Here is a 13,043-nt window from a genome sequence, read left to right on the forward strand (position 1 = left end):
ATCGGCTTTGATTTCTACATAGGTCGATAGCAACACGTACAAGGTAGGAGACAACCTTGGCCACTGGTTAACCACCATGTGCATGTACGTATCCATTAAAACCAAAAATATCTTTGTCTCCTTAACACACTTTGGATCTTTTGAGGCCCATAATGAGGCAAACCGCACTACCTCAGGAAATTCTTCTTTGTGCGGAGGAAACTGGCTATCCTTCGGTAGCCTCCACACAACCAAAACAATCGATAATAATAGCCAAGCATAATGAAATGGAATGCTCTCCTCCTGGGCCTCTCAGAAGTTCGCAAGGAAATCCTAATATAGATACTTGGCCCAGTTGTATTGAACCCCCTTCGCACACTGAGATGCGAGCGATATGACCAGCACCGGAACTTCATCCGCGTGGAATTTTCTCATTAATTTTCCTGCTAGAATCTAGGCAGCCAACTGTACTACCGGGTCTGATATGGATGTGATAGAGTACCCTCGTGACTTTTTTATCAGACCAAACTCCTTCTTCATCTTATCTGCCAACTCTTTCTCTCTGGTTTTTCCTCCAAACTCTTTGGCAAGGTTTGCCCCTTTGTAAGGTAACTTAGTGATCCTATGGATCAACATGTTAGTGATAGGGATAGGATCTCCTAGCCATAGGCACCCATCATGCACCAGCGTGAGGAGCTGGTGCACACAGATCGTATTAATAGGGGAACAGTGATAATGTGACACTAACAACAAATTGAGCAACCACGACTTCTCAACACTGCAGACCCACTTCATGGGTTCTAAAATTGTAACCCCCGTGTCATCATAGTAGGTTTTTTGCATATACTTGTGAGTCACCAAGTGTGAAAACTTTGTATGGTCTGTGAGGTCCCAATATTCCATTTTAAGCAACAGAATGTGCGCCAACCTAGGACCCTCGAACACAACTTGCTCAGGCAGCAAAGGTGTCGAAACTAAAAATTTCCCTGTATCGGGATCCTTTGTGACTTTAGTTTTTCCCTTCCGCGGAGGGATATACTCAGGCAACCTCATCATAGGCTCCACCCCTTCGGCATCAACATCCTCGATACCCTGGAATTCTTCCTCTTCTAGGTCCACTACTTTTTCTGGTTGCTTATCCTTTTTCTACTTCGCCTGTGTCTCGGTATGCTTCCTCGGTGGTGCGCGCAACAAATTCTTCGGTTTTTCCTTCGTGGCTAGTTGCTTTTCTTTCATAGCAGGCTTCTTTTCTTTAGCCATAGTTTTTTTCAGCCTAGGTGACCTCAATGCCATGGGCACAAGAGGCATAGCCTCCGTACAAGACACTTTTGTTCCTGGCACGTCAGACACAGCTGTTTCTGAACTCAGGGCTTTGACGGGGTTAGTGGAAGCCATTCTTTCCATAAATAACTCTCGGGCTACTAAAGAATAGTTTGTGAGGGACAAAAATTCTTCCCAGAATGCTCAGCTCATGTTGAAAATGGCAACAAGAAATGCTAAAAATAGAAGTGCTAAAAATAGCAGTTTGAGTACCAGTGTTGGATTGGGCAACAGGGAATGAAAAATGGAAGTGCTAAAAATAGCATTCTATTTTTAGCAGTTCAGGATGGATTCCTATTTTAGTCAGTCCCTGGACTAAAAATAGGAAGTAAAATTCGAATTTGATATTAACAACAGTTTGTAAATTAATTAATTAATTCATCTTGAGTTAATTAGTTAAGGAAAATCAAACTTGAAGTCTATGTGAGGACATGCAATAGTTTATCTATTAATCGAGGAATTTATCCATCAGTTAAAGAGATAAGGATGAGTTGTAATATTGAGTTGTAATTATTTGGCTCAATTAACTGAGTCAAGTCTAGTTAGATTAATTTAACAATTTGTTAAATTAATGAGAGTTCAATTAGTTAATTCTTTCATGCATGTAACTACTGTATTTCAGATAACTGAGTATTTACTCATGGATAACTCATGCATGTTAGTTCAGACAGAGACCCAGTTGAGATCAAAGAAGGGATAGTGTACTATTAGTTGGATGAATATTTTTCCTATAAAGGAAGCTCATCCATGATGAGGATTTATTTCCTTCAGGACTACGTAGTTGGATCAAAGGTTAGTGAGTGTGTGAAGAGGCCAATTCACACAAGTGGCTGCACTAGACCCCAATCAGAATTGCGCAAAGAAATAGGAGGCTTGGAGGGCAGATCAGGAGGTTTGAGAGAGGCCTTTGAATGTCTATGAATAGCAGAGGTATTGCAGAGAGAGCAAGATAGCTTTTGAGCTGATTCTTTTTGTAATACTGGCTATATTTCCACTTGTATGATAATACAGAGTTGGGGTTTTAGGCTGAGGCTTTCCCCGGGTAAATTATTCCATGTTATGTGTGATTGATTCCTTCTTATCAGTTATATGTGTTCTTATTGATGTTGCTTATGTTTGATTATGCTTCTGCTAAATTGTTTGTAGAAGTAGATCAAGTGTTTTACTTTAGTACATTGCATTACTAGGTGATCTATAGTGGGAATTTCTACATGGTATCGAAGCACAGGTGATCAAGGAAGAACAATATACAAGAAGGGAGAAGTTAAAGTTTGTGGTTTATGAATATGGAATTGAGTTCTTATCACATCTATTTCACAGATGGCGTTCAGTGGTTTGAGACTCGAATATGCCCTTGATGGTAGTTTGAATTATATAGCCTGGAAGGATCGCATGGAGGCAGTATTAGAAGATAACGGTCTCAAGGACTTCATTGATCAAGAAGTCCAAAAGCCAACTGATGCTACTCAACTGGTGAAATGGAAAAAGTGTGTGGCTAGAGCAAGGAGAATCCTCCTGGAGGGAGTTCGAGATCACATTGTCTCTAGCTTCCATGGGAAGGAGACTCCATTTTCGATGTGGAAAACATTGAAAGATCTTTATCAGAATATCAGCGATCAGAGGAAGCCAGTGCTGAAAGACAATCTTCGAAAGATCAAATGCAAAAAGGGTGACATGATCTCTATGTATCTGAACAAGCTCACCTCATGTAGGGATGAGCTTGGAAGTGTAGGGATTGTGACAGCTGATGATGACATGGTAAGTCTTGCACTCCTCGGTCTTCCTAAGAGCTAGCATATCTACCAGGACTCAGTTGATTGAAGAGAGAAATTGCTAGATTGGGAACAAATTTGGTCAGATTTGATGCAGGAGGAGATAAGAAGAAGCACCTGAGATGGTTCTTCATCCATGGAGGATGAAGAAAACTGTGCCTTAGCGAGTAAGGCGAAGAAGGGGAAGGAGAAGGTTTCTCTTTTTGAATCCAGTTCTTCCCATGGTGGGAAGAAGTTTGACAAATCGAAAGTGCGATGCTTTCATTGTCATGAGGTGGGCCATTTTGCTACAAATTGTCCATAGAGGAAATCCAAGAAGGGATCCGGGGAAGGATCTGAAGGTGAGGAACTTGCTTCACAGTTTGAGTTGGATTTCAAACTCTTCGCATGCATGGTTTCATCCATGGTGGGAAGTGGTTGGTTTCTTGACAGTGGAGCTTCTTTCCACATGACCGGTGATAAGAGTTTGTTCAGTACTTTGGAGGAGAAAGATATCCAGATACTCATAGAGATGGGTAATGATGAAAAGTACAGTGTCTCAGGTGTAGGCACGGTTATTTTTTAGAGGGAGCATGGAGCTCGCCTTACCTTGACCGATGTCAAGTATGTACCAGGACTGAAGAGAAACTTGGTGTCGATCACAATGCTGGAAGACAGAGGTTATGATGTAGTCTTTAGTAAGGGAAAGCTTTTCCTTAGTCACATCATCACTAGACAGGTGAAGCAGATCGGTTCATGGGTCAAGAACCTGTATGCTCTTGAGGTTCAAGATGCATGCAAAGCCTTGAGTAGCAAGGTAATTGTTGGAGACTTGGTGGTTCAGAGGGAGAGTATATTACCTCTCAACATGTAGCGCAAAAAGAAGTCTTAGACGATTGTGGAGGAGCCACGATTGGTGCAGCAACTTCAGGAGGTTGTGGAGCAGCCATAATAGGGGAAGCTGAGAGGAGATCAAGTAGAGGCATCTACTCATGCAGAGACCTCCAGTAGGGGGAAACTTCGAGCCAGGTGGGCAGAGGGATCACATGGCGATGTGGAGTGATCATCCCAAGGAGGAGGGGAAGGATCCTTGAGGTACCCAACCTCTTTTATTAGAATTTGCTACAGGAGCCCCAACGAGTAGCAAGACTGACTGATTAGTTAGAGATAGATGTGGATGGAGTGGCAGAGAGAGCTACAGTGGAGGAATCCCAAGACAATGTAGAGCTAACAGGCTGTAGCAATGAGAGAGGCACAAGTGTGTTGCACCAGTGCAGGATGGAACAGAGAGGTGTGCAACGGTGTGAGATGCATGGAGATGTTGTAGTAGCACAGAGGTCACGAGGGAGCACTTTTCAGCAACAGGCAGAGCTTCAGCATCAGAGTATGTTTCTAGCCCAACACTGAGGTCAGTTGGGAGTTTTTTTTGTTCTGAGAGTTGCTGGAGCAACCACACTTGGTAGAAGTGTTGCATGCAGAACATTCCGAAGGTACAGGATTGGGTTCGAGAGGAAGCCTTTCTCGTTGAGAGGGAGTGTTGAAAATGGCAACAAGAAATGCTAAAAATAGAAGTGCTAAAAATACCACTGCTAAAAATAGCAGTTTGAGTACCAATGCTATGGCAACAAGGAATGAAAAATGGAAGTGCTAAAAATAGCATTCTATTTTTAGCAGTTCAGGATGGATTCCTATTTTAGTCAGTCCATGGACTAAAAATAGGAAGTAAAATTCGAATTTGATATTAACAAAAGTTTGTAAATTAATCAATTAATTCATCTTGAGTTAATTAGTTAAGGAAAATCAAACTCGAAGTCTATGTGAGGACATGCAATAGTTTATCTATTAATTGAGGAATTTATCCATCAGTTAAAGAGATAAGGATGAGTTGTAATTACTTGGCTCAGTTAACTGAGTCAAGTCCAGTTAGATTAATTTAATAGTTTGTTAAATTAATGAGAGTTCAGTTAGTTAATGCTTGCATGCATGTAACTACTGTATTTCAGATAATTGAGTATTCACTCATGGATAACTCATACACGTTAGTTCAGACAAAGACCCAGTTGAGATCAAAGAAGGGACAGTGTACTATCAGTTGGATGAATATTTTTCCTATAAAAGAATCTCATCCATGATGAGGATTTATCTCCTTCAGGACAACGTAGTTGGATAAGAGGTTAGTGAGTGTGTGAAGAGGCCAATTCACACAAGTAGCTGCACTAGACCCCAATTAGAATTGCACAAAGAAATAGGAGGCTTGGAGGGTATATCAAGAGGTTTGAGAGAGGCCTTTGACTGTCTATGAGCAACAGAGGTATTGCAGAGAGAGTAAGATAGCTTTTGAGCTGATTCTTTTTGTAATACTGGCTATATTTCCACTTGTATGATAATACAGAGTTGGGGTTTTAGGCTGAGGCTTTCCCCGGGTAAATTCATCTATGTTATGTGTGATTGATTCCTTCTTATCAATTATATGTGTTCTTATTTATGTTGCTCATGTTCGATTAAGCTTCCGCTTAATTGTTTGTAGAAGTAGATCAAGTGTTTTGCTTTAGTACATTGCATTACTAGGTGATCTGCAGTGGGAATTCCTACAGCTCATATACATCAGACAACAAAAGGCTCCAGCACTCATAATGAAAATTGTTCTCTTCTAGACTGACACGTGTAATTTATAGGGGGATTTCAATTCAAATCCGACTGTTCCACCGAAATTCTAATAATAAATGTTGTTTTGGAGGTAGATCTTCAAATATTTTTGCCTTAATCTCTACCACCCCTCTCCTCTTAACCATTTTATGGCCATCAAATCATGAATAGTAACTCCAATGGTCATTTTCCTACTGGGATGCACAATACCTTCCCTTATTTTGCAACGTCGTGAGTGCAACTTTATTTGTTGCATCCTCGTCAATCTTTGTGCAGCCAGGTCCTTGCCTTGTCCTCTAACCCAAGAAATGTAGTTTATAGTCCTGCGCTTCCTTGCAACTACCTAGAGCACTAAGACTGTCTTGCTACCATATATTCATTGCACAAGATCCCTCATATACAACGTCAACCTGCTTCCATTTACTTTTACCGGGAAGGGTTCCCCATTCAGCTTCACGAGCTAAACTGCGCCACCATTTGTAATTTCCTTGACAATATATGTCCCCAACCAATGCATCTAGAATTTACTCGGAAATTTAGTGAACTTACTATCATATAAAAATACAAGATCATTTACCTTGAATGTGTGAAGCTTAATATGGCGATCATGCCATGATTTTTTGCGTTCCTTCTGTACTTGTTGATGGAATCGAGCCAAAAATCAGTCTTCTTCGAGCTCCATGAGCTGTGCGAGCCATTCTTCTAGGGCCTCATGATCCGCCATACCTGTTAATGCAGCTATGTGTAGCCTAGGCATAACGTATTCCATGGACATTACAACTTCGACCCCATATACTAATCTGAACGACGTTTGTCCTATCGGCTTCTTACAAGTAGTCCTATAGACCCATAGCACTGTAGGTATACGTACATCCCAATCATTCTGTTGCACGTTACAGATCTTTGTCAGCATGTTCTCCAAAATTTTGTTAAAAGCTTCGACAATTTCATTTGCATGTGGGTGATATGGTGTACTCTTTTGATGGTAGACCTAGAATTCATCAGTCAATGTGCTAATCATTTCATTCAAAAAGTGCGTACCCCTGTCACTCATCAACACTTTCAAGCATCTAAACCTTGTTAAGACATATTCAAACAAGAATTTTGCTGTCATAGCCCCTGTACAATCCTTTACAGGTTGTGCTTCCGCCCATTTGGTTAGATATTCCGTCGTAGTGATAATGTAGCATGCACCTATTTTCTTTCTAGGGGGTTGAATTGGCCCAATAAAATCAATCACCCACTTCTCAAATGCCTACAAAGATACCTAAGGATGTAGTGGGAGCTCATCCCTTTATGACGGTCTTCTAGTTCTTTGACATGCATTGCATGCCTTACAGTAAACCTTGGAATCCTTGTCTAGTGTTGGCCACCATAATCCTGCACACAAAATATTCTACGCAATTGCTTTTCCTGCATAATGGCCTCTTGCAGCTCCCCCATGAGCCTCAATGATGATACTCTCACGCTCAAAATCTGACACATATCTTCACAATATTTCATCTGCATCCATTTTATACAAATTTCCCGCAATGACAAAAAATCGGCTCCGTGCACTACTAATTCTTTGTTCTGTTGATTGGTATATCCATCTGGTGCTATCCATGTATTTAAGAAGTGGATAACGTCTGAAAAATTGTCATCAACTACATGCACTGCAAAGAGCTGCATATCTGGCAACCCCTCCTCCAAATTACTGGGTTCTTCAGCAGTTTCAGTTCGCGATAGATGGTCAAGTCCAACATTCAACCGCCTCGGCTTCACAATGAATTCAAAGTCATACTCCTGAAATAATAAAAACCATATGCAAATTCCCGCCCCGCCCCCCCAACACAGGCTTGTTGACCAGGTATTTTAAGGCATAATGATTTGTATACATCTTGAAACGCCTTCCTAATAGACAATGCCTGAATTTTTGTAGTGTGTAGACCATGGCTAGTGCTTCGCGCTCAGTCATTGAATAATTTTTCTCAGCCTTTGATAACTTCCTACTTGCAAAGGTTATAGGGTGGTCCATTTCTCCTTCATCGACCTGTGTTAACACTGCACCCAACATAATGCAAGAAGCATCCACATGTACATGAAACTCCTTTTTCCAATCAGGAAATACCAAGATTGGCACAACTACCATCTTTTCTTTTAACACCTCTAGGTTGCAATGAAATTATTCATCCCAGCAGAATGTCACATCCTTCTTTAACAATCTTTCCATGGGCATGGTAATTTGAGTAGAAGATTTGATAAATTTTCTATAGTATCCCATATGTCCCAGCGTCGTGTGCAGTTGCTTGACGTTCCTAGGGACCTCTAAGTCCACAATTACCACAATATTTGCAGGATCCACCATCAATTCTTGCTTGCACACAACATGACACAACAAGATCCCAAAAGGAACACAAAATATGCATTTTTTCAAATTCAACGCTATCTGGTATCTGCAACATGTGTCTAACATAAGGCGCAAACTTGCTACATTGCACTTCACCAAGACAAACACTATCAAGTCATTAAAGTACACTTCCAAGAACTTATGAATAAATTATTTGAATGCTACTATGACTATGTGGGAAAATATCACAGGCATGTTCTTTATTCCAATTGGCGTAAAAATGTACTGAAAGCAACCCCAATTTGTTGCGAAGGTGGCCTTGCTTCTATCTTCTAGGGAAATCTTGATCTGATGATACAGGGAAAAAATCTTAATAAAGGAATAGGCCTCCTAGCCTCCAACATTGTCTAACACTTTGTTTGTAAATGGTGTTGGAAATGGATCGTGAACACATGCATCATTAAGCTTTTGTATATCTACGCAAATCCTTATTTCACCTTTTGTTTCTTCTCTTGAACCACCAACAGGCTCACCCAATCAGATTCTTCAATAAGTTCTATGATCATCGCCTCTAACATTTTATCCAGCTCTTGGTGAACCTTTTCCTTATACTTAAGGTTAAGGCGATAAGGCCTCTGTTTAACAGGCTTCACATCTAGCTTCAATGTGATCTTCATAATGCCCAAATCACCGATTATGCCCTTTAAATTCGAAAACTTAGTGGGGAAGAAATCCTGGTATTTGTGAAGTAATTCAGAAACTTTATCTACCATAACGTCATCCAAATAATCTCCAATTTTTGCAAGCTTCAGTTCTTCTTTAGTGCCAATGTTTACTTTCTTTGTTTTCGAAGGTGCGAAGATGTCCAGGTTCTCTATTTGTGGGCCTTTGACTTCCTGATGCCCTTATGCCTCCAGAATATTGATATTCCTTAGGTCTTCCTCCTCTTCAACAGTCACACCAATATGTGGCGCAACTGGGTGCTCCAGTCCAGTTGGGTCCATTCCATAGGTTCCTTCGGTTATGAAGATAACCACTTTAATCTCTTGCAATGCTTCATTGATGCTTGCAAATCCGTCTTCAAAGCTAAAAGTCAATAAGAAAACTTCCTTCCATACAACCCATTTGGCAGTGCCATGGTGGAGCTTTGTTTCAAGATACCAATTCATGGGGATTGTATCCAAGGTATGAAAAAATATGTGTACCCATTCTGGCTACGGTTTTGTCCCCCATGCTTTAGTCGATTTTTCTAGGTGATTGCATGGGTCATCCTTTCCATTATATTGATCATTCATTTTGGTATTAGCAGGTCGAAACCATAGCTTCATAATTCTTCTATAATCTCTCCATCCAACAAAACTATCCTTATGCGTACCCCAATCATGCAGGCATAACGCACAAAGCCAACTCCAATGGTTGAAAGCGGTGGTCCTCAGGGAATTCATGCTCAAAGTCATCTAAAAACAAATCTACGTTAGTTAAACCATCATAATAAGGTAACTTTCTTACCTTTGACGAAACCTAGTGCAACGACATTGTCATCATATTACATCACAATGTATAAACTTTATGTAGGTGATTCTGCCAATGCTCTAATTCCTTGTCTGAATCAGAGGTGCAGGAACTCTCTCGGTCCCATGCAATCCACCCATCTACTGTTGGATTGATCTAGTCCTGATCTCGCGTTGTTATCTTGTAAATTTGATCTAGCTCGTCGTCACTTTCTTCATAGTCGCAGACCGGTTCAATATAACGTGTTCCTTCTGTAGGATCTAGCGATACTATAACCCAAAGCCATTTTCTTTCAAATTACATTTTCCTTTTCTTCAAATTAATGACCCCATTCATATCAATATCCCAGTCTATTCCCAGGATCATGGTGTAAGGATTATTGTCATCAACAATTTCTATAAATTCAAACTCTGCTACTGCACTCGCACCTTCAATATCAACTGTTACTCCATATAATTGTTCCATGGGGATGATTTTTTGCTGGTTCACCATCCTAAGGTGAATCGGAGACCACTACAGTGTAGGTCTCCCCATCCTTTCCCATGCCTGTTTCAGTAGAACATTCGCATCGGACCCCAGGTCCAAGATGACCCGGTCCATTTCATAATCACCTATCTGCACTGTTAGCCACATATCTTGCCCTATTCGTGCCTTATGCTTACCAATCTTTCTGACGTGCGGTGTTCATTAGGGGAATTTTCTTTACTAGTGCATTTATTTTTTATTCTTTTAGTCCTTCCACAACCTTGCTATCACGCAACAACTTCATGCAGGTCTCCAAAAACATAGTGAGTACAGAAGGATCAACCTCTGCTGGTGCAATAATTTCTTACATCTAGTCCTGGCTTCCTGAGGTGGAGGCCTCAACAAAGCTCTTCTTGGCTTCCATAGACAAGATCAAAGCCAACTTCTTTCTCTGGAGCTTTGCGGACCCATCCATCTTCTTCAAGATGCTTACCTTTATCAACGTCAGCCATCATCTCGCTTCTCAGCATAATATTAACGCTTTGATCTTCCTCGCGGGACTCAGACCTCATCATTTGTAAATTTTGCGTAGGATGTGTTTTCTTCTCTCACATCTTAGTTATTAACACCGGGAATTCTTCTATGGTATGGTTGAATTGTTTGCAGTATTGATATGATGGGTGGGTTGGATTTTGGAAATCTCGTGCAAAGTGTCCCAACTATCTGCAGTTGTAGCAGATAATCTAACCGTGACCTCTACCGGGTCCTCCTACTTGGCCCCGTCTTCGGCCTTGAAAAACTCCATGCGCTCCTTCAACGCCTTGATCTGGAGGCCGAGTCTCTACTTGCATACTGTAACTAGGGGTTCTTTCCATCATTAACTCATATATTCGACGGTGGCACTCATTGTGGTCTACAGATTTCGAAAAATTACAGAAGAACCGCCGAGGTGTTTGAACGAACTTTTGAAGCAAGCGGCAGTTATCCGTCGCAGTTTCCCAGTACCTTGACAAATTACACACCATAGCATGGCCCCCATGCTTTGCCAAGTAGGGTCTTCTGGCTTCATGGGAATTTTCCCCACCTATAATATAATTCATGAACATTGGAAAATGATCCTTATCGTGCCCATGGCCCTTGCACTTCAAACACCAAACTTATGCGCATATGTCAGCCTTAGTATCCTTATATTTCTTTAAACTTTGTGATTGTAGGTGTAGGCTTGTTAACTGTGAGTGGATCTGCTGCAACCCTAGGTTTGTGTCCTGAATAGGTGATGCATGCAGCCTCATCGTGATCTCCAAGGCTTCTACCTATGTATCTATCTTCTATTGTGACAGAGCAATTCTCAAATGGGGAAAAAGTGACGCTATAAACCAGTCGCGATGCTGATTATCTGAGATCTGCATGTTAGCCTGTCTGATCTGGCACTTCAACCTCTGATAAAAGTCCCAAGGCATCTCCTCAACATTCATCATGATCTCTTTAAATTCAATCACCGACTATGAGTCAGATTTGGGTTTACTAAACTAGTTTTTCAAATCCATCTGAGTTTCTGCTAGCGATGCACGAGGATTGTCAGTACAATACCTAATGTACTAGGTTAGCACGTGATCCTGCAAGGCAGTAACCAATTGAGCCTTCTTTATATTATCATCAGTGATTTGCTGCACTATCCATACAATGCTCGCAACAAACCTAAACATCTATGGATATTCACTTCCTATGCCCTTGAAGATTAGAATCTTCATTGCGTTCGCCATATTGAATGGTGGGGGTGGAGGTGGAGGTGTGGGTGAAGGTGTATGTGGTGGAGGTGGAGGTGGAGTGGATGGATGATTTTTCCTAGGAATACCCTGAGTTATTAGCTGAACAACACTTCATGGCGTAGTCTACACTGCCCCTTCATCGTCGCTTGAGGGAGGTCCAACCAATGGGCTATACTCTGGTCTTGATCCTGTGTGATTTCTAAAGAATATTCCACTTCGCGTAGCTCTGAACATCAAGGAAATGGAATTACCCATTTTTCACATAATAACATTTTAATCCAAGTATTCAACGATCTTAAATACTTACCTCTTGGTCCTTTGAATAATATTCACTCCGCTTCGCTATAGCTGATTGAGGTGTCAACTGCAAATTCTGTAACAAATCCTCCTAGAATTCAATCGAGCCAATGATAGATAACTTGTGCGATCTAGTTTTCAGAGGCTTCTATTCATTGCACTAATTCTAGAGTCCACATTATGGGACTATCAAGCTTCCACCTACCTTGATTGTCTGTCAATTTAGCTAACCACTCGTACAGTTCCATCGGGAAGGTGTAGAAGAAGATTTTGTGTATCTCAGTATACAAATATCTATTAAACCAATCTTCCTTTGATAGGCACGGATTCCTGCTTTCTTGCACTGTGAACTCGTGAAATTTCGGATCCAACCAATTTTCAATTTCTTTCTTGGTCAGGTTCTAATGATGAGACATCACACATCTCTTTTAAGCAGATCCTAGTCCTGACAATAGAACCATTTGTTGGCTTAGAGGGTCCTGATCCAAGTTTAGAGTTAGTTGTGCCAACCAACAAAGCCCTACACTACTGGCCCTTTTAGAAACAACTCGTGTAGCACAGGCTGCATTCTCACCTGAAGTAGTATGGGGGGATGCAAGAACCAAGTTTTTGCATCCAGAGACTAGTGTGATGTCTTTCAGTGCCTTGGATCTACCTCCATGTAATCGATAAATTTCTAGGGCACGTCACTGCAACTCAGTTAAATTGGCCTTTAGACCTTTGCGAAGGTCCATGATCAGTCCTTGCAGACCCTTAACAATCGATTTACCTACTTACGTGTAACCCTAGATTGGAATTCATGTAGATCTACTTTATTCGTCAGAAAACATAAGACAGATGATCTGAAACTTCGTAGAAGTGGCTAAACATTCATTTCATACATTATTAAGATAGATTCCATAAATTCGTGTGGCATTCAATCATTATTTCATAAAACACATCATTCATCAACAACATATAACATAAACAAATACA

This window comes from Pinus tabuliformis, chromosome 6, assembly GCF_031772625.1.
Source record: "Pinus tabuliformis cultivar Carrire ecotype Pingquan chromosome 6, CPIR1, whole genome shotgun sequence".
NCBI classification, from domain to species: Eukaryota; Viridiplantae; Streptophyta; class Pinopsida; order Pinales; family Pinaceae; genus Pinus; species Pinus tabuliformis.